This window comes from Manis pentadactyla, chromosome 2 (genome assembly GCF_030020395.1).
Source record: "Manis pentadactyla isolate mManPen7 chromosome 2, mManPen7.hap1, whole genome shotgun sequence".
Taxonomy (NCBI): Eukaryota; Metazoa; Chordata; class Mammalia; order Pholidota; family Manidae; genus Manis; species Manis pentadactyla.
The window spans coordinates 151,801,280-151,825,380 of NC_080020.1; the positions used below are offsets into that span (position 1 = coordinate 151,801,280).

A 24,101-nucleotide genomic window follows, 5' to 3' on the forward strand; every position below is an offset into this window, starting at 1 on the left:
TATCTTTGCCTCCAGTTATCTTTGGACCAAGCAACCTTTTCTCACAGAACAGGGTGGTAAGGTTTCCTCTGGATGCAGTCTAGTGTACCCCATGGGTCAGCATCCAGTGGTGAACTTTTACATTGTGTTCACACTGTGAGGCGTGTTTATTTATTTTTAGACCAGTACCATCACACTGTTGGCTCCTATTTGAACTGCAGTTGGCCAAAACACCTAGATCATTTTTTATTAATGAGAACTTTCTAGTAATATTTTAAATCTTTTTTTTTGGTTCAGCTGACTGGTCTTGGATAATCCTGTTAGATTGTCACTCATTGGTTTTGGCCCTTGTTTCAACTTGTCAAAACACTATTGAATCCTGAGTCAGCTCTTTCAACTACCCCTGCCTGCTTTGTCACCCCTGCAAATTTCACAAGAATCTTAAAACATCTCTCACCTGATCCTTCCACCAGTATCATGAGAGATTCAGCCTGAGCTCAGAAGAGACTAAGCAGATGCACAAAGGCCCCAGGACCAGGGTTCAGGTCTCTTGGCTCCTTGTCGGTCCAGCACTTGCAGACATGGTGTTTTGCCTCCATCATTCTGTGGGTGGAGAGGTCCTCTATCACAGACAGTGCCAAACAGTGCCAGCCTGTTGAAGCCCATAGAACATGCTACCCTCCCTGAGAGCCTGCCTCTCCCCCTGCTGGTAAAACTTCTCAGAGCAAGTGCTGAGGACGCTGAGGTCCCCGAGGGGCTTTTCCTCATTGCTACAGAGGTCACTGGTTCTCGTATACTCACCTGCCACACGGAGAACATGGGGGCCTTCTTCATTCGGGTCTCAGTCGCTCCTTTTGCCCTCTGATTCCCTTGGAGTCATCTGAGTCCAGGAGGTTTGGCAGGACCATCAGGAGATGGGCGATCTCTTCCCACCACCACCACAAAAAAAGTTGGTCCAGGGCTCATGAACCAGAATCATAGTCCTTCACCTTCTCTCTCTCTTTAAAGTTCTTAACCAGGTGGCTTTTCTGGTTCTTTTGTAAATTGGGCAGTCCTCTGGAAATATCTCAATCCTGTGGATGATCCCCATTTAGTTTTAATGTGGCATTCCCTGAAACCTCTACACTCCACTTTTCTCTTACCCATGAGACTTTTAGGGGAGATTTTCTGTAGCAGAGGTATAAGGATCAGACAGAAGAAATAGCAATGTGCGTATTTTATAATTGGTAAGATGCAGATAGAAAGGGACTAGGAACTAAATGTTTAAAGTGTTGACTGTAGCTTCAGAAATGTGTGGATTTTAAGATATTGGCAATTGGAATATGAAAATTACTCTTTTCAATGTTTTAGGCCTATTTGGCCTCATGATCTGCTCTGAATCTTTAAGGCATATTAGGTATTTTTCGAAAGTGTTTTAAAATAATTTTCTTCTTGTCAATTTTATAGGTAATGTGTGAGGTATTTTTCCCTGCTTCAGAAAATATGCATCCAAATTCGACACCTTCCATCCAAAGCAGAATGTCTAACTCCTGATTAAAGGCTCAGTGTCATGGCCATATAAACACCCAGCCTGCTCTGGATGAAGGTAGCAGTGCCGGCAGTTCTAAGAAAAAATGTTTTTAAGATTTCTAAGAAACACTACTGTATGAATTTATATTTCTCTTCTGCTGTGATTTAATATTCAAAATTATTTTTTTCTCACCCAGAATCCATCTGAGAAGTGTGATGTGTTTAGAAATGCCAGTTCTTCAGTTTTATATTTTATACTGGGTTTACACTTGGAGGAGGACAAAGAAGTGTTAGAAAGTATCCTTCTGATGGCACCCAGCACCCATGTGAAGAGACAGCTTCCAAGTGATTTGGAAGATGCTCCTGACTTGAACGCCCCTGGAAAAATTCCCAAGAAAGGTCAGTGAGCTATTCTGTCATGGAGTTGTGTGACTCCAGAGTGATACAGTGTCAGCTAATCAATATATTTTTTTAAAGTTTTGCAGAGGTAGTTTAAAATTAATAATAAAATGAATAACTAGATCAACTCTAGATTATAGAACAGTTTATTTGTTAAGCCTACAAGGACTTAATAGTAAAAAGCTTAACTTTTATTTGTGCTTACTGCCTAGATGAATTATTGGGTAGGAATTCTTCCTGCCCACTGTGATTTGTTACATTGTGTAGCACATTTTATCCAGAGGAAATACAGTTATTGTGTGCTTTTATCCAGATGTGCAAGTGTTAATGACAGCATTTTAAATTTTTTGAGAGGCAGATTCCTCACCTCAAAGGAACATGAACCCTAATGCAGAAAGTGCAGAGTTCTCAACAGATATAACTGGCTTTGAGTGCACCCTTTGCAAGATGTAGAATGACATAGAATTTATGCTACTCTTTGAAAAAATTCAGCCTTTCTGAATTTTGTATCCTAAATGTATGGACTTTGTATTATGAGAGAAATTATGTATACTTCAGTAATAATTGATTTCTAAAAATTTGGTAAGGAAGATAAATGGAAATGGATATGTTATTTCGAGAACAGTAAGGGAACTGACTAAGGGACTCTTATTATAAAATAAAGAGATTACTTGAAAATTTGTCTCTTGTGGACAGTTTTTGCTGAAAATTTGAGCTGTTTTTTCCAGGTTGCTCTTTGAGCCTGTCACAACACCATGTGGACATACATTTTGCCTAAAATGCCTTGAGCACTGCCTCGACCATGCCCCACATTGTCCACTGTGCACAGAAAAACTTTTCGAAGTAAGTATTTCTTGTGAAATGATGAGGCCCCGCTTTTCATCCCTCAGAAAGTGCTCATTTCATGGGTTGGCTTTGCCTCTATCACCCATTTGTTGAAGAAATTAGGATTTCTTCTGTCAAAGACAGGCCTTTTCCTGTCTCACTAGATTCTCAAAGACTACACAGGGGAAGTTGAGAGACAGAAGCAACTAAATTTCAGGGAAATTTTCTGCCATGAATTTTAGCTGAGATATATACATAAATTTAACTTAAAAAAATTGAAATATAGTTGATGTACAGTATTATATTGATTTCAAGAACACAGCAGTGATTTGGCAGTTATCTACATTATTAAATTCTCACTCCAACTAGTTACAACATAGATGTTACAGTATTACTGACTATATTCTCTCTGTTGTACTTTGATGCCTGTGACTAATTTATATTATGATTGAGATTTTGTGCCTCTTTATCCCCCTCACATATTCACCCACCCACCCCAGTAGTTGAGATATATTGAAAATAGCTGATATTATTGGAACTCTTACATGTCAATAATAAATAGCTGAGATAACATTACCGAGTCCTTATCGTATGTTAACCACAGAGGGTTCAGTTAACATTAGGTGCACTTAGCATGTGGACCAGACGTTTCCCTTTGCCCCACCCTATGGTGGAGTCATACCAGGGTGCTCAGTTTTGCATAGGAGTGGAGACTTGACCCCTTCTGACTGCCGGAAGCCCCTTTGGTGTGCCAGCAGTTGTGTCTTTTGTCTGAAATCAAAACCAGTAAAATTGAGGTCCTATGGGGGAAGCTTCTTAATGATGTCTGACCCAAATGTGAACTGTTACATCCATGCATTGGGTATGGTGAATGCAGTAAACAACATTTAAAAGCTGAAGGCTTTCTGATTAACTTTTCAGATAGTGAATCTGAATCAACTATATTGCGCTCTGGTCTGGTGGTACCACTGACTTTCCGCAACATAAGTTATTTAGCTTCTTAGGGAGGCAGGGATTTTTTTTTTCCATCCACAAAATGATGCTAATGATATTTGCCTTAATTAGCTCCCAGAGATTAAACTCACTTAATGTATTTTAAATAAGATAAAGTGTGTTTTTTAGGTGAAATTCATTTTTAAATCTAACATTGTAAAGTAGATATTACATACCCAATGAATCTTTAAATAATTGTAACTTTTTAATTTACTGCTAAAACTTATTGAAATGAGCTACTATAATTGAAACCTTTCTAAAACATTATATGCACATACTTGATTTGTTAAATTGTATACATACTGGATCTTCCTACATTATCCAGGGTTCTCAGGAACATCAACCATCATACTATATGCTGTGTGTCACGATGGATGCTTTTGAGTCTACATGGCCGTTCCCTTTCGTGGCTCCTGTAGGCCCTACTCCATGGTGTTTGCTGTCTCTGCTGGCTAACAGCGACGTAGCCTGGCCTGCTGCCTTGTTTCACCCATGCTTGTCTGGGCCAGTGAGCCTAGATGGCCCCCCTGATCTCAGAGAATAAAATGCATGTCTTCATGACCACTGTTTTCAACACCCTTCACTCACTTCTGTATGCAGTGCTGTGTGATAAAGCCATGCCTGGAGGTGGGCACTAGAATATAAGCTCCTCAGGGACAGGGATGGCTTCTGTTATGCTTTCACTCTATTTGCAATGACTAGAATGCATCCTAGAGGTTCAGGGAACCTTGCTGAAGAACAAATGAATGAAGGAATGAATGATTAATGCAAGCTATACACAGAGGGCCAGTGTTCCCAAAATTAGAATATAATACAATGAACTAAAATCCCAATTCACAATTTGATCTTTCTTAGATGGAGCAATCACTTCATAAGCTGAGACTTCCTCAATTGCATTGTTATAAACATGATTTATCAATTACCTATGTATCTACAGAAATCTTGGTTGATACAATGCTAAGTAGCATGAATTTTATTGTATCACCGGTCAGTGAAAGGATACCATAAACTAACAGTATAAAATACCTCTGTCATTAATAATGAAAACTAGGAAGTAGGATTTTAAATTAAGTAAAACTTATTTCTGCTAGTTATTCTGTTACTGAGGTTCTCAAACACAGCTGTTTCCAGAAGTTGAGCTCCTAGGTCTCAGTCACTTACAGCAGTACATGTAGCTCGTTTCCCACAAGCTAAAGGGAAGCTTGGCAGTATGTCTGGGACTCACCCAGGCATAAGTGTGTCAGAAATATGGAGAGCCAGGCATGCACATGCTACCAAAGAAACAGCAGCATGTGGAAGCCTAGCAGGCCTGGGGTCCCGGCTATGCCTCAGTGACTTTGCACTAGTCCCCCAACCTTGCTGAAACCTGGTTCCTTCATTGGTGCTCTGTAGATCATTCCCATCATGTAGTGCTGTCTTAAAGCCCAGCTTAACTTTTACAGAGCATCTGCAAGTGGTGCCTAATATATGAGGAAGTCAGAGAAAAAGAGCTGTTATTTGTAAACTCATATGCCTGAGATAAAAGCTGCACGCAGAGTTAACAGATCTTCAGTTGCAAATGAGCCTTCACCCACTGATCTAGCACTTTTAGTTCAGTTTCCACCAACTTCCCCTTCACATCCAGCTTTCATTCTTTGGTCCCTCACTCCCTTTCTCAATCCAAATAAAGTTAACTCTGCCTTTTGCCTGCATCTGCACAGGTGACATAGCAAAGCTAGAGAAAACTCACAAAATTGGAAAGGTTGGTTTCAGTTTAAATTCACAGTCTGAAATCCTAGACTTAGAACACTGCTTAGTTATTTTTACTAGGCTTCTCTGATAGCTTCAGGTTTTCACTTTCCAAGGTGATTATTTCACATTTCTCTCCTCTCCCAATATAGCCTCCTCACTTCCACCCCCGTCCCTGACATTAGGGTACTTGATTGGAAATGTAGAGGCTGTCAAGGCAGACCTGTCTCCTCTCTCCTGCAGTGAACACCATCTCCTGCTCTTTCCTCAGGGTTGGAGATGCCCTGTGCCCACCCCTACCCAAGGCTGCCCTCCATGCCCTTGAGCTCCAGCTGGTGTCTTCTCAGAGACTTTGCCCTGACCTCCGTGTTGACCTTTCTGACCAGGAAGAGAGTTCTTTGTCCTGTAGAATTAGTTACCATACGGTTATTATTTAACATTTTCTTTCTTACAGCTGTTGGCAGAAATTTTAATATAACTATTCTGGCTGAAGAATTAATATTTTGTTATTTGTCAGATGAACTATCTGATAGGAAGAGAATTTACGATGAAGAAATAATGGAATTGTCAAAGTAAGTCCCCATGCTGTGTGTGCTTGGTCTTGAGTTCAGGTTAAGGAAGAAAAACCTTGCCAACCATGAAGCTTTATCTGTTTGTTCTCCTCCTTGGCAGAGAAATTTGAAAGTCTTGAAATAGAAAAAAATGTTCATTGCTAAGAATTTATGCAAATTAATTGAAAGAGGTTATCAAATATTTCAAAAGTGTATTTGAACAAAATTATGTAGTTATTTCTGGTATCTAAATAACTGATGCTGAATTTTTCAGAATTGAAAAGGTATAGTGTAAAGAAACAGAAGGGAGAACAGGATTGCCACTCAAAGTAGGCTTTTTTTTTTTTTTAAAAAAAAAAGTTGTTTTTTGTTGTTTAAAGTGATTAAAGTTTTGTGTCGTAGTAGTCTTTGACTAATGACATCTTACAGTTCCTTCCGTTTTTTTTATTTAGGACACATTACCTTTGATTACGAGGTAGTTTTGCTTTTCATCAGAATTTTTTCCTTATTTATTTATTGATTTATATTGCAGTAAAATTGGCATATAATATTTTATTAGTTACAGGTGTATAATATAAAGACGAGATATTTGTAAATATAAGTCTAGTTAACATCTGTCACCACACAACTAAAAAAACTTTTTTCTTGTGATGAGAACTTTTAAAATCTGCTCTCTCAGCAACTTTCAAACATGCAGTACAATATTATTATAGTCACCATGCTGTACATTACACCCCAGGGCTTTTATAACCGAAGTTTGTACCTTTTGACCCTCTTTACTCATTTCACCCCATCCCCCACTCCACCTCTGGCAACCATCAATCTTATTTCTGTGTCCATGAGGTTGGTTTTGCTTTTTTTTTAGATTCCACACATAAATTAGATGATAAAATATTTGTCTTTCTCTGATTGACTTATTTCACTTCACCTAATACCCTCGAGGTCATCAGAACTTTTTTTATAGTGATCATGAACTATAACCTTTTCTAAGTGAACCAATGTAATTTGTTATGTTCTCTTTCATCAGTTAAGTAAGACAGGCTGGGCAGGAAACCCGGGTGAGCTGAGAACATTCTCAGGCTGTGGTTCTTGGCTTTCTTTCCCCACTCAAGACAAAGGCAGGCCTGAAGTTTTTATTTTGTAAATAAGAGAATTGAGGTTGGCTTACATTTGCTATTTTCAGTGACTCGTACTCCCCTCTGTTTCTAACACCTGCATCCCCGTTAACATTTTCCTCTGCCCTGCAGCCTGACCAGAGACGTCCCCATCTTTGTGTGTGCCATGACCTTCCCCACCGTCCCATTCACTCCACGTCTTTGAGCCCCACTATTGGCTTATGATAAGAAGATGCATGGTAACTGGCACCAAGCGGTTTGGCATGTGTTTATCTGCTGAGCATGCAGGGTAAGAATTATCAGCATTCAAAAGGTCCTACTTAAATGCAAAAATTAGTCATTTTCTTGAAGAATAATTTAAGATGTGGCTCCCATTAGATAACAAAGTATAAATTAATGGCCATCCATGATGTGATCCCAGCCTTCTTTCTAGCCTCACTGCTTACTCCTTTTTTTCAGACATCATCCTTGCTAGTCTACTATCATATCAGTTAATGTTTTCTAAATATAGTTTATGCTTCCTTCCAAAATACCTCCATGCTTCCCTCTTCCAGCAGTTCTTTTCTAGCTCATCAATATACAAACAAATACAGTCTAACTTCTAAGGTTTAAAAACATTGCTGCATCTTCCATGAAGCCTTTCTCTATGCACAGCCAGAAAAACCCATGGCACTTGATTTTTACCTCTCCTTGTTTTACATGATTTGTCTAGGGAAGATGTTGCAAACCATCAGGCAGCTCCCCTCCATGGGCTGCTCTGGGGACTCTGGGTGCTTCCCATGTCTTGGCTTTCTGATCCCCTCAGGCTTTGTCATTACCATGTGGTCGTGATAAGGTCCCTGTATCCAAGTTCTAGCTGGTGGAGGTACATGTGCTCTAAACGATCTGGAGAAAAGGGGCATGCATTACTATAGATCACACCTACTTCAAAGGAGGCTGGTAGAATCTAGTGACTATTTAGGGCCACCCACTAGATTCTACCATAAATACTATATATTCCATAAAAAGGAAAATATTTTTTAAAAGATATGTGTAGGACCTTTATGGGAAAACTTCTACAAACTCATTGAAAGATATTCAAGAAGATCTACATAAACGGAGAGAAATACCATGTTCGTGGATGCATAGGCTCAATGTCATAGAGATGTCAGTTTTATTCAAATCAGTTTGTCAATCCAAAGTAGTCACAGTGAACATCCCAAGAGGGTTTTAAATGGAATCACTCAAGCTGGCTTTAGAATCACTATGGAAAAGTAAAAGACCAAGACCATGATAGTTTAAAAGAATCCAGTTGAGCAAGATGGGAGACCATCCCTATAATAAACTTAACATGTCATAGTATGTAGACCATTGGAATAGAATACAGAGATAAGAAACATCCACTCATATATGGATTCCAAATTTAAAAATATTTTTGAGAAAAGGCAAACTGCTCAATAAAAGATGCTCAGAAAATTAGTGGATAATCCAAACAGGAAAAACAAAACAAAACAAAACTCTGCCTTACACCATACACACAAATTCACACATTTACATTTCCACTGTGAAATGTGAAAAAATATAAAAATGTCAAAGAGAAAATATTGGGGACTATCTTTACAATTAGAAGTGGGGAAAGATTCTTTTTTTTAACACAAAAATGCTGAGAGCACATAGCATAAAGGAAGACACTATTTTGTTTGTATTTCTTATCCCTTAAGCTCCTGGCTTTAATCTAGGGAAAAAGAAAGACCTCCTATGTTTTTAAAATCACAGTCATTTCTCCTGACTGTCCTGGCAGGATTTCAGAGTACGGCTGCATGCTGGAGATTAAGGACGTCAGAACGTTTCCTGATGGAAGCTCAGTTGTGGACGCAATTGGAATTAGTCAGTTCTGAGTTTTAAGCCACCGTCACAGGGATGGCTATAACACAGCGGACAGTGAATATCTTGAAGATGAAAAGGTGAGGTTTATTTTACTGGTGTGTGTTTAGAGGTCAGGTGCCTTGTTTCCCTCTGTGTTTTGGAAACACTTGGTCAGAGTCTTTTGGTTATATTACTTATTTCCTCCTTAATTCATCACTTAAAATTTATTTTATAATCTCAGTGGATTTTTAACTGAGTTGAAGCAGTGGAAAAATACTGTCCTCCTGTAAAGATTGCCTTTCACTGCACATTGCAAAATGCGTTTTATGATTTGTTGTTTTGATGTTCTAGCCCAGGAATTGGCAGGCTTTTTTTGTGAAGTGTCCTACAGCAAATAGTGTTCTTTAGACTTTCCAGGTCATGTAGTCTCTGTTACAACTACTCTGCTCTGCTGTTATTGCCCAGAATTATTTATGTGTTTGAAAGAAATATCTGAACACATATTTTGACATATTAACAAAATGCTTTGAAGGGAGTGTCAAAAAAACTTGTACAATGATGTCCACAGCAGTCTTTCTCTTTAATAGCCAAGAACAAAAACAGCTCACCTGCTCATCAACAATAAATGAACAGATAAATTAATTGGAGTATGTTCATATGGTGGAATATTGCTTGGCAATGAAAAGGAAAGACCTCCTGATGCCCATACAACCTGGATGAATTGCATGGATGTTATGCTAAGCCGGAGAAGGCAGGCACACACAGCATGCACTGTGTGACCTCATTTATATACCTGGTCAGAGAGCGGTTGCAGAGTGGAAGAGTGGTGACTCGAAAGAGGGTGGCAGAGTCCTAGGTGATGGAGTGTTCTCCATCCTGTTTAGGATGGTGGTTACACTGGAGTGTAGAGTTGACAAAACCCAGCCAATTCAGATCTGTTCATTTTTTTGTATGTAATTTATGCTGCAACAGAAACATTAAAATATTTAGAAGGAGGAAGTCCTCAGAATTATTGTATTCCTCTTGAATTCTCTGGGTCACATTTAGAAATGGGGAAAGTGAGAGTCTTCAGGTATCTCACATGACACTAGAAGTCATTTTGAGAACAATGATGTTCATTTGCATCAGCTGTGAGTAGAGGCACATCCACAGTGCCAGCTGTGTCCCTGTGCCAGCTGCTGTTCCTGGTCGTCGGTGAGCACAGGGCCTCACAGTGCAGAGGAGCAGAGCTCAGCAAGATGAGCTCCAAGGTCCTGGCTTTAAAGGATGAGACCAAACGTATTCCTCAGGGTCCCTCTGCTGCAGTGATCACAGATCTGATGGGAGGGTTTACTTACTGTTGTGGGTGGTGGCTTTTAGGAGGGTAACTTTTTTTTTAATGGAAACTCAAATAGCTACAACATGAAATAATTTTAGTTTTGATTTAAAGAAAACCTTCTATTGCATATGAGTATTTGATTCATTGGAATCAAATTGAGAATGGGTATATGCATTGTACCTAATTTCTCAGTTCACTCTAGTTTTCAGAGATACTGGCATTTTATAACTAGAAAGGACCTGGATGGCTTACCCTCTTTTTACAGATGAGAAAACTTTGCCCTTAGGAAGCTGAACTACTGGCTGCAATTCACACACGGGAGTCAGTGATGAAACCAGAGCAAACCTGGGTCCCCTGGTCCCCAGCCCAGTACCTTTCCCAGCCAGGCATTCCTAAGCAGAACTGGGACGTACTTAAAACAAGTGACCTAACAGTGGATACATACCCAGAAGCTAAGCAGGGTGAATCTGAAGTGCCAGGGCCTGCCACCCACGTAAGGCCCATGCAGCCTGTGCACCACGGCTGTAACCTGGCCTTTGAAATGCAGTTTGATGGCATTGAATACAATTTTTAAAATGTCTAACACTTAACCTTGGTAATTCTACTTCCAGGAAATTATCTTGAAGAGATGACAGCTCTTCCTCTTACCAAAAAATACAATGAAAATAAACAAATCCAAACACCTTTGCATTTTTAATATTAATATTATTGTTTTTTAAAAATGTATTTTATGTGAAGGATTGAGTTAATTATGGTATATCTCAAATATTGCATGTAGCCATTGAAAATTATTCATAACTACATGGTTTGTGTACCTCTACTGTTAAGAGAAAAATCAGGATGTTATAGACAAGACAGGGTAGCTAGATCTCCACTATGCAAGAAGCATGAATTCCTGTGCTGAGCATATATCATGTTTATAAAACACTAATGACTCATCAAGGGAATTGATGCCGTGAATCTGCCTGGCGGATGTAGGGGAGGTAACTGTTTTTCATGTACAATAATGAATTGTTGAAAAGGTCACCGCTTTTTCCTTGATCAGGTGGAAGGTCCAGAGTATGAAGAACTGACCACTCTTCATGACTCAGTTTACCAGCAGTCTGTCTCCCGGTTCACATCACTTCAGGATCACATGAAAGAACAGATTTTAAGCCATTTTGGGTAAATGCCAGACAGGGAACCTGAGCCTCCGGTATATTCTCCTTTTTTCTCTTCCAGCACTATTATTGCTTGCTAAGACACATTATTCTGAAGGAAAATTAGGCAGTTCTATGCTACATGGAGCCAACGTAATTGCTTATGATCCATTCATTTATGAACAGCCCAGAGAAGCACAGTATAGTAGCATGTGCCTTTTGGGACAAAACAGTAAATGCTTTCTGATTAATACCAAATAAAAGGCCATTTCTTTTCTATCAAAAGTCAGTTTATTCTGTCATCTTTTGTACTTTCATTCCTCTCACCAACATTGTAAGATTTAGGTGATGATGTTTAGTGTATTGGCCTGAACTCTGCATGCTTTGCACACACTATGGCCTTGACCCAGCACACGGGTGTTAATAGTGCTGAGAAAAGTCCCCTGGCTCTCGTTACTCCTTGCCCCCAGTCCAGTCCTGCTGGCTTTCTCTGGTGCTCCCCACGAGTGCTATGAGGGATTCGGTTCCTTAGGCAATGACTGGGCTTCAGGTCTGTGATGCTTTCCTAAGTGCAAATGATCCCCCTCCCCTGTGTCTGGGTGACAGAGCCTGGCAGGCAGGGATCAGGCTTGTGACTGGGAGCGTATAGTTCCTCCTGTGCGCGCCCACCTGCCTTAGAGAAAGGGACAGGACCAGCCCTCAGCAGATTAGGGCAAGATGAAATGTCTTCTGTGCCTTTTCCAACCATTTTTATGCTTCTTTTTCTTGTCTCTTAAGGGCTTCTGTCTTGTACCCCTGACTTTTCCAAACTCAGGATGGTGCTTTGGGCCAAGAACTGCTCTTCCTCACCCTCCGCTCTCCTACAGCCACTCCTCCTACTCCGCCCTGCCTCTCAGATTCAGAAAGTAAGGTGATTAACTCGAATTAAGGCACGGATCAATCTTTTATTCTAGGGATTTCTGCATATTACTCAAATTAACCTGTAACTGGGAGATATATTAATTTTCTACTACTGCTGTAGGATATCACACAAATGTAGTAGCTTAGAACAATAGAAGTTCTCAGAGTTCTGGAGGTGAGACGTCCCCACCAGGCCTCACTCTGCTTTGACCAAGGTGAGGGCAGGACCTTAGTGCTTTCTGGAGGTTCCACTAGGGAATCTGTTTTCTCACCTTTTTTAGCTTCTAAAGGCTGCTGGCATTCCCTGGCTCTTGCCCCTTCCTCATCTCCCAAGCCAGAGCATTGCATCTCTCCTAAAGACCGTTCTTCTAGTCATGTCTCCCTCTGACCACAGTGCAGGAAACTTCTCTGCTTGAAGGGCCTGGGTGATGAGGTTGAGCCCATTGGGAAAACCCAGCATAATCTCCCCACCTCAGGGTCCTTAATCACCTCAGCAAAGTCCCTTTGGCCATGTGGGCACCATGTTCACAGGCGTCAGTGGTTAGGGGATAGACACCTTTGGGACACCACGTGTCTTCCTGCCACAGGATTTTAGATAGTATATGGGAGATGTTTTCATGTCAAGTCCCTTCTCCCCGAGCTTGATATTCAGCTTTTTCCCACTGTGTAAGATGAGCAGGGAAAGGAGAGTTTTCTCCAACATTTTTGCCTTCTTCCTTGGGAGAGAAGTTGGTACCTTCCTCATAGTGACTTGGGCTGCCCTGTGCCTTGGGCGGTACTGTTACTTCTGATCTTTCAGAGAAACCTTCCTCACCCTAAGCTAAGGTGATCCAGAGTCCGCTATCCCCAGTTCCCAGCTGGGATTCTGCCTACCTTCAGCATGGGAGTTGGGGGCAATCCAAGACACTGGCAGCAAGGAAGCTTGGATATCTTGGCTGCAGAACCAGGAATATGGACAGCTTTACAATCAGCTTTTGCCTATAGCTCAACCCACAGGTGTCTTTTTGGTTAAGTATTTTGTGTTGGTTTCAGCCAATGGCTAGTGAAGCTCTCAGCCAGAAATGCCTGGGGGTCCTGGTGAGCTTCCCACAGACATCTCCCCTTTCCAAATCTCAGTTGCCAGTGGACCAACCCTTGTGGTTCTTACAGTGATTGCCCTTCAGCAACAACCATCGACAACTTTGAAAAAAACAGGTTTATTATTCACAAGACCTGGAAATTCCACAGCACACCTGGGGCTGTACCCAAGGTCATGGGTAGAGAGTGTGCACGGGCTGGGGATTCTGCTTTTATTGAGGTCCAGAGTAGGATTCTAGGGGTTCACTCTTTATTTGTGAATTTAAAACGAGTTGGAATTTAAAGCACTGGAAGAGAAAAAAAACAAGTGGCTCTGACGGACAGTTACCAAAGTTACCAAAACCAACCAAGATCTTCAAAATGAAGGAGCCTTAGTCCGGGGAGGTGACCTGGCTCTTTATCTAGACCTGTGGCTGGCAGTGTGTTTATTCAGCATAACAGCTGTGGAATGGATGCCTTGGCAATCAAAGCTTAAGTCAGGCATTTGTATCACAAAAGAGAAGAAAACCACAACTGTTAGGGCTTACACGCCATTATGTGAAATAAAGGCTGTCAGCACAGTAATTCTTACACATGTAATTTGTAGTAATCCCCATGTATATACAATTAACACTCACATGTTGATGTGATACACACACACACACACACACACACACACACACACACACACCTTTGTCACATTCACTTTAATACAAGATTTATTTTATTATAACACTCAAACTAAGCAGGCGAATCTACTTTATATTATGCTTATATAGTGTTTGTAAAACTAACAACCCGGAACATTGGAAAGGACAAGTAACAATTACAGCTCCCTCTTCTGGCTGGGCTATACTCTTCACTAGCGCTTAGAACAGAAGCAACTAATTCATAGAATGTTACTTGTGGAAGATAATTCTCTTTGCAAGTTCTTCCTTTTGTGAGTTCTCTCACACTTTCCTGTGTAACATAAAAGTACACTTCGTATTTTAAGGTCTGAGTAAATTTGCAAGTAGACCTAAAATAGGATTGGTGGCATTTAATTCTTGCTCACATGTCTGGTGGTGGAACAAAAGACAACACTGAGAGAACAGGCTTGTATTTTAGGCTATAATGTTGTATTTTCCTTTCATTTCTGTTGCAGAGTAATGCTAGTGGTCCCGCTTGGTCCTGGCGGGTCCTGGCAGTGTTGCCACTGGAACGCAAGGCTCAGCTGGCCATCCTTGGCATGACCTCGCTTAGAGAGCATCTCCTTGCCATTCGGCGAATATTAGTCATCATCACACATAAGATGAATAGTCAGCAAGAGCTGGGTGATAGCAGGGCAAGAAATAATTGATTTTCTTTCTCTGCCAAGGTTTTTGGAGGCCCTTGTACTTTTATGAGGAGTGCCAGACTGGACAATTAACGTCCCATTCATCATGCTTTGCAAAATGCTTGTTGATAGGGTTGCAAAATAGAGCACTGAGCAAACACTGCTTCCTACTCCAAAGTTTAAAAGTCTGTGCCTGGTGGAATCTGTCTCTATACAAAATTGGCCTGAAGTTTACGTAGAGCCCATGGTCAGAAAACAACCTGAGAAAAATCTCCTTGAAGCAGATGCTTCTCGTGTGCAGTTTACTGACACCACGTATGGTTGACATGTGGTTTAGGTTTTGTAAGAAGGAAGAAATCCCTTCCCAGTAAAGTATCTTGCTACACCAGATGGGAACAGCATGCTTCAGCAGCTAGACAGGAAGGGGGCAATCACGTTGTTATCCGGAAGCAGATTTCTCAGAGCACAGGCTACCTGAAACTGGGCTTAGGGTTTGTGTGTCACTGTGAACTTGTCTGTGAAACTGAGGACTCAAACCATTGTCCACTTCAGGAGCCAAAATCAGTTCTTACCCAAGAAGTAGTAGCTACTGCATAGAACTGTGTTTTGTATCCTGTGGTAATTTGGGTATTTTAAGTTGCATGTTGTAATAAAATGAATATAAAAATACAAAAAGGTGTAACTTGAATACAGAAAAATCTGAGAATAGTTTAGTTCATTTGAGCATATATATACACAAAGAATGAGCAAAAGTGAACTAAAACAGCATAATCCTGTTTCTTTAATGCAACGGACACTGAATATTTAGGAAATAGTCATCTTTCTACTAGGATTTGCATTAAAAATTAGGCCCACCAAGTAAATTTGCATTCACCATCCATCCATTTGTATATGAAGACATTATTAAGCTGCTATGAAATGGAAATCTACCTATTGCAGGAAAATATATGAGGAGAAAACATGTAAGGAGAGAACAGTTTGTATGAGATGTAAGTACTCAGCAAGTCTGTCTACAACCCTAACCTAAAAATTGTCATTAGTGTTTTTGAGGGGTAAGGGAAAGAGATAGTTCAATGATCAGAACAGGTGTTATCTATTAAAGAAGAATATGTATAACTTCCAGACTCTAAAGCATATTGGTTATATTTCCTGGAATAACCATTCGGACCTGCGGTGCTGAGCGGCTCTTACTCGCCGACCCAGCTGATGCTTTCAGTTGGCATCTCGGTCTGTGAAGCGGAGGCTCTTCACTGAAGGATGATGAGAACCAGACTAGGGAGTGAACCACAGCTGTAAGGTTTGCTGTATTCATTCAAGGTGTGTGATGTTTGAGTTTAAAAAACATATATTTCATAATACCAAGTGGTGGCTTATCAATCCATAAAGCATTTTATTAGACTTCATAATAGTATTTCTTCTTAATTGTAGGGGTTTTCCATAGCTAAAACTCAGTTTCACCATGGGAGTGAGAAAATACTGTTCTTAGTTATAAGTTACAAGGAGAAAACTTGGTTGGAAAAATACTTTCCAGTCGGATGTTGCCAGCGCTTCACTTATGGTGAATCTCAAATCTCATCTTGAACGTGGGTTAAAGGCAGTTGGGCCAAATGATTTCCAAACTATTTTAGTAATTCAAGTATTAGCAATAGCCTTTAACATTCTTTGGCATTATACCCTAACCTGCTCATCTGAAAGCGAGCAAAGCTGCATTTAGTTTGCCAGAAGACCTTTATTAGAAAAGGGTCATGAAAGTGGGTTTGCACTGATTATTCCCTGTCTCTTTTAGAAAATCTTCTTCTACCTTAAAGTCAAGTCATTGCTGTTTGAATTTGGGAGTGTCTGTCTAACCATGTGATCATAGTTTCCCTAGGAGCCTTCCTGAAGTTTCTGTGCTGAGAGTGTTAGAGCTTTCCCCGTAACAGCTGGATGCTGCTGCTCTCAGCCTCCCTCAGCAAATGTCATAACTGGTATAGTTGTTTAAGCAGAACCATTAAGCTTTCTCTTCCTGGTTGTGCCTGCCTCTGTCTGAGTCGTCATCTCTTTGGGAGTGCTCTTACATAAAAACCTGTTAAACAGTAATGGCACAGCCTAGAGCAACAAAAGCTTTGGTTGGTTGGTTTTTTGGCCCCAAAAGGAAATGACCACCATCACGTCACACCCTGTCCTGCATCCTACCCCGCGTAGTGCAAAGTGGGAGTAGCTGGGTACTTCCTGGGCACTTAGTGACATTGTTTGTCAGGAAGTTGAACCAAAGAAAGTATACCCCAAGTCCTGTTATGAGGAAGTGTCCTTTTATAAGTTAATGAAAGAAAGAAACCCAAACTCCAGTTTGCTACAAATCCAGCTAAAGCAGAACAATCCCCTCCTCCTCTGCCTGCCCCTCTTTTTAAGGATTTCTCAGAAAGTACCACAATCTCTTGGGCAAAGTAAGAGCATTCCAGTTCCATGTTTCCGAAAATGTTCTGACACTGATGCCCTAGTTACGTTAGAATAAAAACCAGTCTACTTAGGGGAGTAGCAGTGTGGGGGAGTGACTGCTCTGTAAGCACAGGACTTGACGTGCAGTGCACTCTGTTAGGTGTTTTTCCATCCACTCCCTCAAGTGGCTTGACTCAGTTCCCTCCCTGCCTACATCTTTGAAATGCAGCTGACATCCTGACCGGCAGTATTCTGAAAACCTATGAGATATATAGGGCATCACATCCCATATGTTGTCCCTGTCTTCAGAATTGAAAGAATATCTTCTGAAGTGCCATATGAAAACAGTTTAAAATTTTAAGGATTATCCAGGCAACCACAGTAAGTTTTTTTTTTTTTTTTTTTTTTTTTTTTTTTAGATAATTATTTTTTATTGAAGGGTAGTTGACACACAGTATTACATTACATTAGTTTCAGGTGTACAACACAGTGATTCAACATTTATATACATGATAATTCTAAGTACCAGCTATCACCATACCAAGTTGTTACAATATTTTGACTATATTCCTTATGCTATACATTACATCCCGGTTGCTTATTTATTTTACAATTGGAAGTGTGTACTTTTTCTTGGTTGTTGTTGTTAGGGCATCTCTCATTTTTATTGATCAAATGGTTGTTAACAACAATAAAATTCTGTATAGGGGAGTCAATGCTCAATGCACAATCATTAATCCACCCCAAGCCTAATTTTCGTCAGTCTCCAATCTTCTGAAGCATAACGAACAAGTTCTTACATGGAGAACAAATTCTTACATAGTGAATAAGTTACATGGTGAACAGTACAAGGGCAGTCATCACAGAAACTTTTGGTTTTGCTCATGCATTATGAACTATAAACAGTCAGTTCAAATATGAATACACATTTGATTTTTATACTTGATTTATATGTGGATACCACATTTCTCTCTTTATTATTTTTAATAAGATGCTGAAGTGGTAGGTAGATACAACATAAAGGTAGAAAACATAGTTTAGTGTTGTAAGAGAGCAAATGTATATGATCAGGTGTGTGCCTGTAGACTATGTGTTAATCCAAGCTAGACAAGGGCAATAAAACATCCACATATGCAGAAGATTTCTCTCAGAACAGGGGGGGTGAGGTTCTAAGCCTCACCTCTGTTGATCCCCAATTTCTCACCTGATGACCCCCCAGCGACTGTGCCTGTCTTAGGTTGTTCCTCCCTTGAGGAATCTTACCCGTCTCTGGCTAACCAGTCATCTTCCGGGGCCACACAGGGAAATGTTAAGTTGGTAAGTGAGAGAGAAGCCTTATTGTTTGAAATGGTTAGCTTTTTATTTCTTTGCATATTTATGCCCTGTGGCTTCTATGCCCAGCATTTGTCTTGAGGTATCTTTACCACTTGGAGGAGTTATGATACTCGGTAAATTTGATATGAGGCACGAATTCTATTTAAGAATTCGTTGTAATTAGGAAGGAAGAAGAAAAGCTATAGAAGTAGCAGGCGGGAGAAAACATGGGAAGATTGATTATTTCTTTGACATATCTTCTTGTAGAGTAACTTCAGCATGTATATATTTTAAGCTACTACTTAAATTGCGCACACACATTAACATAATAGGAGTATAGTTACATAACCAAAGCATACCTGTAATTACCAGCCATCTCCAGTGAAACCAAGAAAACCAGTTAGGCACCCTAGGCATTTGTGAAAACTTATCAATGATATGATGGTTATTATCTAACTGAATTTGAATAGTTTGAGAAAAATCAGACAAATTAAAACAACCCATTCCTGGGGACTGTTCACTTCCCATATGTTCTTTTAACAGTAAATAGTCTGTAGTTGTAAGATTTTGGAGCGCTACAATTTGCACTTCTCCTAATTCTTGGTTGAGTTCCAACAGTATAGGTCCAGTCAAATTTGTTGTTTTACTGTATGCACAGGCCAGCTTAGATATCTCCTTCATTCCCATGGCAAGTCCAGGAGCTGGTGGGATGAGTGCATCTACAGCTGTAGCAGTGCGTGGATCTTTGTTGGGGTTTTTTGATGATCATCTTCTGGCATGAGTCTTCCCGAGAGTGCTGATGTTGGAAGTTCTCTTTCATATCGTTTCTTAGTTCATTTTCGGGGTAGCCAAATTAGGCTTTGATCCTCTGTATAAACACAAACAGACCCTTTGCCTACACTTTTATATGTCCTTTATATTATTGTGTAGAACTCATTAGAGGTCACCACATAGGAACTGCATTTTTTTTTTTTAATCATTAATCTACACTTACATGACGAATACTTACGAATACTTTGTTTACTAGGCTCTCCCCTATACCAGGTCCCCCCTATATACTCCTTTACAGTCACTGTCCATCAGCGTAGCAACCTGTTGTAGAATCACTACTTGTCTTCTCTGTGTTGTACAGCCCTCCCCTTTCTCCCACCCCGCTATGGATGCTAATCTTAATACCCCCCTACTTCTCCCCCCCTTATCCCTCCCTACCCACCCATCCTCCCCAGTCCCTTTCCCTTTGGTACCTGTTAGTCCATTCTTGAGTTCTGTGATTCTGCTGCTGTTTTGTTCCTTCAGTTTTTCCTTTGTTCTTATATTCCACAGATGAGTGAAATCATTTGGTATTTCTCTTTCTCTGCTTGGCTTGTTTCACTGAGCAAAATACCCTCCAGCTCCATCCATGTTGCTGCAAATGGTTGGATTTGCCCTTTTCTTATGGCTGAGTAGTATTCCATTGTGTATATGTACCACATCTTCTTTATCCATTCATCTATCGATGGACATTTAGGTTGCTTCCAATTCTTGGCTATTGTAAATAGTGCTGCGATAAACATAGGGGTGCACTGATCTTTCTCATACTTGATTGCTGCATTCTTAGGGTAAATTCCTAGGAGTGCAATTCCTGGGTCAAATGGTAAGTCTGTTTTGAGCATTTTGATGTACCTCCATACTGCTTTCCACAATGGTTGAACAAGTTTACATTCCCACCAGCAGTGTAGGAGGGTTCCCCTTTCTCCACAGCCTCGCCAACATTTGTTGTTGTTTGTCTTTTGGATGGCAGCCATCCTTACTGGTGTGAGGTGATACCTCATTGTAGTTTTAATTTGCATTTCTCTGATAATTAGCGATGTGGAGCATCTTTTCATGTGTCTGTTGGCCATCTGTATTTCTTTTTTGGAGAACCGTCTGTTCAGTTCCTTTGCCCATTTTTTAATTGGGTTATTTGTTTTTTGTTTGTTGAGGCGTGTGAGCTCTTTATATATTCTGGACGTCAAGCCTTTATCGGATGTGTCATTTTCAAAGATATTCTCCCATACTGTAGGGTTTCTTTTTGTTCTATTGATGGTGTCTTTTGCTGTACAGAAGCTTTTCAGCTTAATATAGTCCCACTTGTTCATTTTTGCTGTTGTTTTCCTTGCCCGGGGAGATATGTTCAAGAAGAGGTCACTCATGTTTATGTCTAAGAGGTTTGTGCCTATGTTTTCTTCCAAGAGTTTAATGGTTTCATGACTTACATTCAGGTCTTTGATCCATTTTGAGTTTACTTTTGTATATGGGGTTAGACGATGGTCCAGTTTCATTCTCCTACATGTAGCTGTCCAGTTTTGCCAGCACCATCTGTTGAAGAGACTGTCATTTCGCCATTGTATGTCCATGGCTCCTTTATCAAATATTAATTGACCATATATGTCTGAGTTAATGTCTGGATTCTCTAGTCTGTTCCATTGGTCTGTGGCTCTGTTCTTGTGCCAGTACCAAATTGTCTTGATTACTATGGCTTTATAATAGAGCTTGAAGTTGGGGAGTGAGATCCCCCCTACTTTATTCTTCTTTCTCAGGATTGCTTTGGCTATTCGGGGTCTTTGGTGGTTCCATATGAATTTTTGAATTATTTGATCCAGTTCATTGAAGAATGTTGCTGGTAGTTTCATAGGGATTGCATCAAATCTGTATATTGCTTTGGGCAGGATGGCCATTTTGACGATATTAATTCTTCCTAGCCATGAGCATGGGATGCGTTTCCATCTGTTAGTGTCCCCTTTAATTTCTTTTAAGAGTGACTTGTAGTTTTCAGAATATAAGTCTTTCACTTCTTTGGTTAGGTTTATTCCTAGGTATTTTATTTTTTTTGATGCAATTGTGAATGGAGTTGTTTTCCTGATTTCTCTTTCTGTTGGTTCATTGTTGGTATATAGGAAAGCCACAGATTTCTGTGTGTTGATTTTGTATCCTGCAACTTTGCTGTATTCCGATATCAGTTCTAGTAGTTCTGGGGTGGAGTCTTTAGGGTTTTTTATGTACAGTATCATGTCATCTGCAAATAGTGACAGTTTGACTTCTTCTTTGCCAATCTGGATTCCTTGTATTTTTTTGTTTTGTCTGATTGCCGTGGCTAGGACCTCCAGTACTATGTTAAATAACAGCAACCACAGTAAGTTTTAACTAATTCATGTGCCAAATTTTGGAGTGCAGTTGCATTTTCATAACAGAAATGTCCTTTCTTCTTTTAACTGTCGCCCTGCCCAGACGAAAACAAAAACTGTTCAATAACTTGTATCTCGACCCTTAACATATGTCAAGTCTTAACACAGGACTTTTGAATCATCAATGAACAAAGTTATACCACGAACTCTGATATTATCATGTGTTATAGGATTATTTGAAAATTGGCAGTTGTTAACAATAAAAAATGTACCACCATCTGACCTCAGCTGTATTATATAGGTGTCATTAGGATTTTTAAGTTGCTTTCAGAAGTACTCATCTGTTTCTTCTGCTTTCTTTTTTTGTGTTTTCTCTCACCACTTAAATTACTTTGGTAAATACCACTCTTTATACTGTCAATCAAATAAGACAGAAATGTCTGAAAGATAGGAAGAAGATAGTAGTGTGTTAGGGGGAAAATAAATGTAGGTGACTGCTTTTTGTTTAATGAGTTTTATTCTTCCCAGACATGCCTGTGGAGTAGAGGTCCCCCTCCCCTTTTAACATGGATAGCAGTGGTAGCCTGCAGCAAGCTCTTCTCCTTTAGCACCGTCCTTACAAAAGGCCCTGTTATGGCCCACTAAAACCGAATTCCCGGGGAAGCTAGAACTGAATGGGTAGTGTGGCTGTGCCAGCCACACGCAAGGGGAAAATGGAACCCTGAATGTTGCCAAATGTCACCTCCTCTCTACTAGGGCTAGATACTTAATTCTGAGCCATTGGCTGCTGACTCCTAGGAGAAGGTGTTTTCACGTTTTCAGCTCCTTACCTTAACCTCACATTAACTTTCACCTCTCAACTGCTACAGCAGTTACCTAAATCTGCAGAGTGTAGTAGTGGGTCTGCTTTAGATGAATTAGAGTATTGCCATAGCATACACTCATGAAGAAATTGAAGTGCCACCATTGTACTTGGCCAAGCTGGGGACATGATTAACTCTGATTTGTACCTGGATCTTAATTTATAAAGGTGACTGAGTGATAACACAGAGAGGTCAGTGCGATTGAAAGAAAAGTTTTTTGCTATTTATGGTTCTGCTAGAAATGAGAGGCATGCCACACAGGGCCACAGGGAGCAGCAGCAGAGCCGGGAGCAGAAGCGGGAGCGAGGGCAGAGCATGGGGGAGAGCCTTCTGTGTTCCTGCAGGAAAGGCCAGGCAAGGCAGTGGGGGCAGCTTGGGTCTGGCTAGTGTGGGTAAGGTGGGTGGGCTCTGGACTGTAGGGGTGGTCTCTAGTTGTCTGGTACTGACCCTGGGCGATGAGGCAGAGGAATACTGGCTCCTGGAGTGTCAGAGCCAGGCAGAGGGGGCGCCCAGAGTGTGGGCTCTGAGCTTTGAGTTGTTGTGTGAAAGTCCTGCTGCCTGGAAGGCCCTTTGCGATCTCTAAGGTAGGCTAGCAGGGCAGGGGAAGTCTCTCCCTAGTCAGGGAGACTTCCAAGATATCAAAATGTCATAAAATATTAAAAAGAAATGCATGGTATTAGCTCATTCTAGCATTTCTGGCCCCAGCCTCTGTAAGAGATTGGTGCTCTCCACTTGAGTAGGGATTTCTCTGCAGAGGGGTGGGCTGGGCTTGTGAGCACAGGCAGAGATGTGTAGCTGAGGGACAGCTCCGCAGAGCAGGGGGCTCCCTCAGCATATGACTGCCCCCAGGGAGAAAGATCACATGTGATAATAACAGGATACACTGCGGAAGTTTGCTTACATCATGTGGCTCAGTTGGCATATGTGGCCCTTAACAAAAGTGGGTTTGCAGCATTGATTAGCTCTGACCTTTTACTTGCAGGGGTCATTTTAAAGCATTGTTTGGGGATCTTTGCTATTCACTGTCCTCTTTTAACTTGAATGGTTTGGTGGAGTTTAGCACTATTAACAGTGTGATCAGTGACTGGTCTGACTCACCTTTGCCCCACCCACCCACTTTCCCACTCCCATACTCACAGTTTTCCACCAAACTCTGAGAAAAAATGATAATAGATGGGTTGAAAACTCTATTTGTATATTGGTCTTTCATGCTAGTAGAGGATGGTGGTGTTAGCATCTTGATTTTATAGTTGTGAAATTATTTCACCAGTTAAGAATTTGATAAATATTTTTTTCTATTTAATTAGAAGAGCAAGTTTGAATAAGTCAATGTAGATAAAAATCATGCCTGTCTAGAGATAGATAGGCAATGTGTTTTCATATTCATATAATGTAGATTATTCCTCTGGCCTTCCTTTTTTACTGAAGTTCAAGTCAGTATTAAAGGTGTAATAACAATATCCAGCATTTCTCAGTTGTTCAGGTGAGGCCAAGCTTAAATGTTGCAGTATTTACTTCATGTATTCTTGTACTGTTCATTTGCATTCATTGCAGTTTTGTATATAGATCATATTTGGAGTAAATAAAACTTAGAGTGTTGTAAATGTTCTTAATAAATAATTGCACCTAAGCAATAAGGTAGAGTGATGGGAAATTAGATCACATCAATGCATAGGATATTGTCTTAATTT

General features: G+C 40.4%; 1 protein-coding gene across 1 annotated transcript in view; it reads left to right on the forward strand.

Annotated features, from left to right (window-relative positions):
* The window catches only part of LONRF2 (LON peptidase N-terminal domain and ring finger 2), a 34,749-nt gene extending 17,275 nt beyond the window's left edge, over positions 1-17,474 (forward strand). Inside the window, 6 exon segments of the mRNA XM_057496943.1 lie at positions 1,426-1,564; positions 1,686-1,891; positions 5,888-6,005; positions 7,232-7,388; positions 8,880-9,042; positions 14,502-17,474. The gene's annotated coding sequence lies outside the window, so the exon portion shown is untranslated.
* The last annotated feature ends 6,627 nt before the right edge of the window (positions 17,475-24,101 follow it).